Here is a 6,635-nt window from a genome sequence, read left to right as displayed (position 1 = left end):
CGTCACTTTTATTTTTATTGATAAATATACAATAATCATGGTTATTAAGGATTACAGATATTATATTATTCTTGAGATAACGTGAATAAAAGACGATAGTGACCGATGTGCGTGCGACGTGTAACTTTGAGGTTGCTCGTAAACGAATGGCCTAATTAATGGGTACGACGTCCGGCGTGATTGCATCGAGTGCTATGGATGTTCCCAGATTGGAACTCCACGACAGGGGCCTATTTGTCTATATACACACACACACACGCACACGTTTTTATGTACACAAATTACTCGTGGAATGGCGTCTTGGAAACACGCTGGGTAGGTACCATAACCTGAATTTTTGGAACGAAGTTCCTTATGGGACGATATGGAGGGGTACCCTAACTGGGAGAAAACGTCCGTAACGTAAGATTTTTTCTATTTAATCTACTATTAACAGATGTACGCTGCACATAAATTCAACAATTCCTGAATCGCGGTGACGAGATGCTACACAGTTGATAGACGTTCTCGTATTTCTCTAGCTAAATCATACTTATCTGGCGTAGGGGATACCGTGAGCATGCAGGCGGTTCCCCCAGGGCGAGGCTGCTCCATTGCACTGCGGAGTGGTTGACCCTTGCGATTTTTTTTATTTTTATTAATAAAAAATGTATACCCGAATAATTATTTTCTTTATACCTCGAATTATTATTAAAATTAATATTTTTATAATAAGGAACTTCGTTCCTATCCGGTGTCCCACGACATCACAGATCTTTTTTTTAGGGAGGGAGGATACTTGGAGTTCTGTAGGCCTTTCCAGTTTCACCAGGACAGGTAGGCGAGCACTCAGCTAGAGTCTGCCCATTTCTGCCGTGATGATGTAATGTGTTCCAAATGGAGGGAACGGAACTGCGGAAGTTTTTAGTTTTAGTGGTTACAAGGTGGGTGGCGCATTTACGTCGTAGATGTCTATGGGCTCCAGTAACCACTTAACACCAGGTGGGCTGTGAGCTCGTCCACCCATCTAAGCAATAAATAAAAAAAGATGGGATACATTTTTTAGTTTTTTTTAAACATTTAATTTTTATTTTTTAGTTTAAGTTTCATGACGTATCGTAAATTATTTATTAATGTACATTCACGCAAATACAACCGTTACCAATTTGCTAAGTGAAAAAAAAAAGAAGACGCTCAAATGTATTTGTTGTTGTTGACTGCCGACAGTAAATAAATAATGGGTTTAACTGTCTAAAATATTAAATTGTCATCGGTCCTTAATAAATTGCCAAATTTCGAGTTAATCCGACGTTTTGAAGGTGGTCAAAATCACGTTCAAAGATTCCTTTACATACTAACGGATAAAATGATATGGTAGAGTATAAAGCTAATGAAAACGTAATCAAAATCTTTCATCATGTCCTAAGGCCGCTCTGAAAGATTGCTCACATCACATCTTAAATAAGCAAACGCTTGTATGTTTTAGAGTCGTTTAAAATCACGACTTCTCCTCAGAGACGCGCTTCGACAGCCGCGAGTCGGCACAGAGTTACAACATTCCTGCAATATTATATTATTAAATGGTTATCATACCGATCAGCTTTCTATACAAGTTCCCTTGCACCTGGAGCCATTGTTTTAATGTAAATCACGTGTATATGACTAACGCGAACGTGTCCTGATTACGCGAGAATTAAAGATTCTAGATGTGCCATCTACGTTCTGTTTGTTGATGATATTATTATGTTCACAAAGTGGTTTGTAAGTAGAATAAATTACCGAATATAGAAAATCAGTATAGAAATTATAGTTTTGATAATTTGATTCTGATGCTATTGGAGGTTCGTCGTCGTCTTGGCCTAAATGATAAGGAACTCCGTGGATTTGTATCGAGCGAAGCAATGGTGTACAAATCCGGCGTGAGGATACCAATTTTTCTAACTTAACAATAAATGTTCACGATTGACTTCCACGGTGAAGGAATAACCGTGTAATAAAAATCAAACCCGCAAAATTATAATCTGCGTAGTTACTGGTGGTTCTACCACTGGTCTTGTGCAGTAGTGCGTTTCGGTTTGAAGAATGGGGCAATCGTTGTATTTTAAAAACTGAGACCTTAGAACTCATGTCTTAAAGTGGATGATGTCATTTACGTTGTAGATTTCTATGGGCTCCGGTAACCACTTAAAACCAAGTGGGCCATGAACTTGTCCACCCCTCTAGGCAATTAAATAAAGGCCAATACCAGTAACCAAGGCAATAAAATCCCTTAATCAAAAGGAACTGGGCATTGTTAAGCTGGTACTGAACTTCCCCTTGCTGCAAGGGTCGCAATAATAAGCCTAAGATAAAATTAAATATTTTTTTATTTCTCAATTCTATAATCTTAAATTACAGATAACACCATACATTTTGATTTTCGTAATAAACTTAACTTGAATCAAATGAAACAATTAATCTAAAATATAAATAATTTAAGATTGAAATAATATTAGTATTCATTTCGTCTCGAACACTTCTAGTACGAATTGTGTATTAAATAAAACTAATTCCATGACCACACGTAACTCGGTAAGCGTACCACAAAACATGCCATGGCTTATTTAACGGCATAAATATGAGTAATCTAATGACTCACTGTTGTTTTTATGTTAATATCTTCAGGTTTGGTGATCGAGGGTCATAGCGGTTAGCTACGCGCAGGGTCTGTGTGAACCTATTCACAGTTTTAGTTAGTTTGTAGGGTTGATTTTGTACTGTACTTGTTACATGTATACCCGTGTTTAGTTATTACTAGAGCTCATAGAGGTCACAAAGTGAATGCTCCTACCCAATCTATACCATATGGTCGACACCTCAATGGTACTCTTGAGTCTTTTGATCTGAAATGATTTTTTATTTATTATTACATGGATGATGCATGAATACATTTATTTTTGGGTGGATGAGCTCACGGCCCACTTGATGTTAAGCGGTTACCGGAGCCCATAGACATCTAGAACGTACATGCCGCCATCTGCCTTGAAGTATGAGTTCTAAGGTCTCTGTATAGTTACAACGGCTGCCCCACCCTTCAAACCGAAATGCATTACTGCTACACGACAGAAAGGGGCAGGGTGGTGGTACCTACCCGTGCGGACTCACAAGAGGTCCTACCATCAGTAATAAAACTTTTTAAATAAAGTTTGTGAAATTCTTGCAACAGAAATAGGCAGTTTAGTACCAACATATCCTCTATGAATGACTCTTACTAAGTTTTTGTTCTAGATCGGACACATCATGAGCAGACCTGGACAGGTACCACTATATAAGTGTTACTGCCGCGGAACAAACACGCGTTCTGTTTCGAAGGGTGAGACAGGTTTTATAAAAAGAGGTTATCTCGTGGTATCTGCGAGGTCCAGACGCCACATATATACCTAGTCAGGTCATAAGTATTGTCACACAGTAAAAACTTTTCTTTTAGAATGCTGGCCACAAAAAAGTTTATTGAATTCGAATTTCGAATTGTTCATGAAAATAAAAATGTATACTTTTAGAATTTTACTCATGTTTAAATATGGAGTGGACGCTTAAAGAAGACCGTGTTGCAGTTATTGCGTTGCATCGTTGCGGTTACGCGCCAATTCAAATTTTTAACATACTGAAAATTTTGAATATAACCAAAAGATTCGTTTATCGTACCATCAAACGATACAATGAAGACTCTAGTGTAGATGACAGGTCAAGAAGTGGTCGCCCTCGGTCTGTTAGGACTCCAGCAGTGATAAAAGCTGTGAAGGCGCGAATTCAAAGAAATCCCAAACGTAAGCAGAAACTGTTGCCCCTTCAGATGGGGTTAAGCAGAACCACGGTGAAAAGAGTGTTAAATGAAGACTTAGGGCTTCGGGCATATCGAAGAAAAACAGGACATCGTTTGAATGCTCGTCTAATGGACTTGAGACTGAAGAGATGCCGCGCTTTGTTGAAGCGGTACGCGGGAAAAAAATATCGGGAAATTCTTTTTTCGGATGAAAAAATTTTTACCGTAGAAGAGAGCTACAACAAACAAAATGATAAGGTGTACGCACACAGTAGTGAAGAAGCGAGCAACCGTATTCCGCGTGTCCAACGAGGTCATTTTCCATCCTCGCTCATGGTATGGTTGGGAGTTTCTTATTGGGGCTTAACAGAGGTACATTTTTTTGAGAAAGGCGTAAAAACGAATGCAGTTGTGTATCAAAATACAGTCCTGACGAACCTTGTGGAACCTGTTTCTCATACCATGTTCAATAACAGGCACTGGGTATTCCAATAAGATTCGGCGCCAGCTCATAGAGCGAAGAGCACACAAGACTGGCTGGCGGCGCGTGAAATCGACTTCATCCGGCACGAAGACTGGCCCTCCTCCAGTCCAGATTTGAATCCGTTAGATTACAAGATATGGCAAAACTTGGAGGAAAAGGCGTGCTCAAAGCCTCATCCCAATTTGGAGTCACTCAAGACATCCTTGATTAAGGCAGCCGCCGATATTGACATGGACCTCGTTCGTGCTGCGATAGACGACTGGCCGCGCAGATTGAAGGCCTGTATTCAAAATCACGGAGGTCATTTTGAATAAACTTTAGTGTCATAAGAATCTATGTTTTGTTAAGTTCATTTTGGTATATGAATGGTTACATAATGAATAAACTTGTTTCAATTATTTTACATTAAACATGTGACAGAATTTATGACCTGACTAGGTACATATATCACATATCAAGTGGGTTGTGCGGAAAAAACGTAAAAAAAACTCACGTAATTACTTATTTCGTCGCCGAACAATGTTTGCGTTCACCCTTTTATCGCCAAAATTCCCTTGAAATGTTTTAAAACAAATGTTAAAATTTAATTATATTTAGTGCACCGCGAGGGTCGCGATACGAATCATAATAAATCCTAGCGATTACAGGGTAGATAGAGTCCTGTGACCTTCTGCGCTTAATGGTCGAAATATACATTGCACAGTACATGTGAACGTAGTGATTTCGTGCCGTTTTGACATCCCGATCTTTTATATTGTACAAGATTTGAAAGTAACCTGTAATTAGTAGTACGAATGTACCGACTCTAGCTGTGACCAAACTTAAGTCGGCTAAGTCATGTCGAGGGGGAATTCACCCCCTAATATCAGCACACCCGGCCCGTCCCAAATGGGACGTCAGGCGATGCCCGAATTGCGTCCTACACCAACACCTGCAGTCCGTATGGCCCCGATGGGTCCTCGGTTGGATAGTTCGTCAGGGTCTTCGGCTGCGGCCAAGGGGTTCCCGAGGATCGGACCGGTGGAAAGTACCTTTCCTTCGTCGACCGATCCCTCCGGACCTTCTCGGCCGCGGAAGAAGGCCAGGTCCGAGTCTGACCGAGGCTCATCGGGTGACCAAGATAAACGCCCGCGTATAGGCCCTTCCTCCAGGTCGGAGGGAGAAGAGAGCGTGACCACGTCCACGGATCACTCCTCTACCGAGTCTATTACTCCTTCCTCGTCAAGATCCACTTCCCCCTCTGGGAGTCCAATCCCAGTCCAACCCGTTCCCAAGCCTAGAGCACCCGCCAGGACAGGGATTGCTCCTAGGCAATTGAGAACCCCCCCTCACTCTCCTTCCCCAACTTTATCCCCAATCCCGGTGGACTCTACCCGAGGTGCCCCCGCCCTAAGCGGCACGGCGGGTAACCTGGACTCCACCAGGTACATGGACCTCGAGTCCACCAGACCACGTCTCGCCCCTATGCCTAACCCCATTCCCTCTACCTCCTATGCTGCCATGGCAGCTAGGCCGAGTATTCCTTCCACCCAGAGGACATCCCAGTCCTCTCATGTCCCTCCCCCGAGGCTGAAGGGTCGTGCCCAGGAGGAGCTGCGCCGACACCCGCCAATAATGGTGGAGGCCCTCCCTAATTGGTCCCGCCACATGGCGGCCATTAGGGAGCGCCTTGGCCGCGCCCCCTCGGCGCGACCCTTCGGCGTCGGTTTTAGATTCCTGCCGACGTCGGTAGAGGAATACAGGGCGGTCCAGGCCTACCTGTCGGAGGCCTCTGCCAGGGATAGTACCATTAAATGGTACTGCTATGCCCTGACAGGGGAGATTCCGACCAAGGTGGCTGTTCGGGGCCTCCCTGCCGATACTGACGCGGCAGAAATAACCGATGCCCTGAAGGAGCTGGGGTTCCCGGCTCGTCACGCCAGGTGCATCAGGTCCCAGAGAGGGCGCCCGGGCTGCGTGTTTCACGTAGCCTTGGACCACCTCTCGAAGGACGACCTCGCCCGCCTGTACGCAGTCAATGAACTGCTGTACTTGCCGGGGGTGACGATTGAGGGATGGCGACCAGCCCGCGGGCCTGCGCAGTGTCATCGCTGCCAGGCCTTCGGGCACGCCTCCCACAATTGTCACCGAGCGGTCCGTTGTGTTCGATGTGCCGGGGAGCACGTCGTAGCGGACTGCCCGAGGCCGAGGGACGGCCCATTCTCCTGCGCCAATTGCGGGAAGGACCACGCCGCCGTTGATAGGCGGTGTCCGGTCTACCGCAAGAAGGCCAGGATGATGGGAGTAACCGTCCCACCTCCTGCGCCAACGGTGCCTCGACCCGGGAACACAGCTCTTCCTGCTGTAGCTCCCATTCCGAAGGGGAAGGGG

Source organism: Bombyx mandarina, chromosome 24 (genome assembly GCF_030267445.1).
Source record: "Bombyx mandarina strain Sakado chromosome 24, ASM3026744v2".
NCBI classification, from domain to species: Eukaryota; Metazoa; Arthropoda; class Insecta; order Lepidoptera; family Bombycidae; genus Bombyx; species Bombyx mandarina.
Note: the sequence above shows the minus strand (reverse complement) of the source record.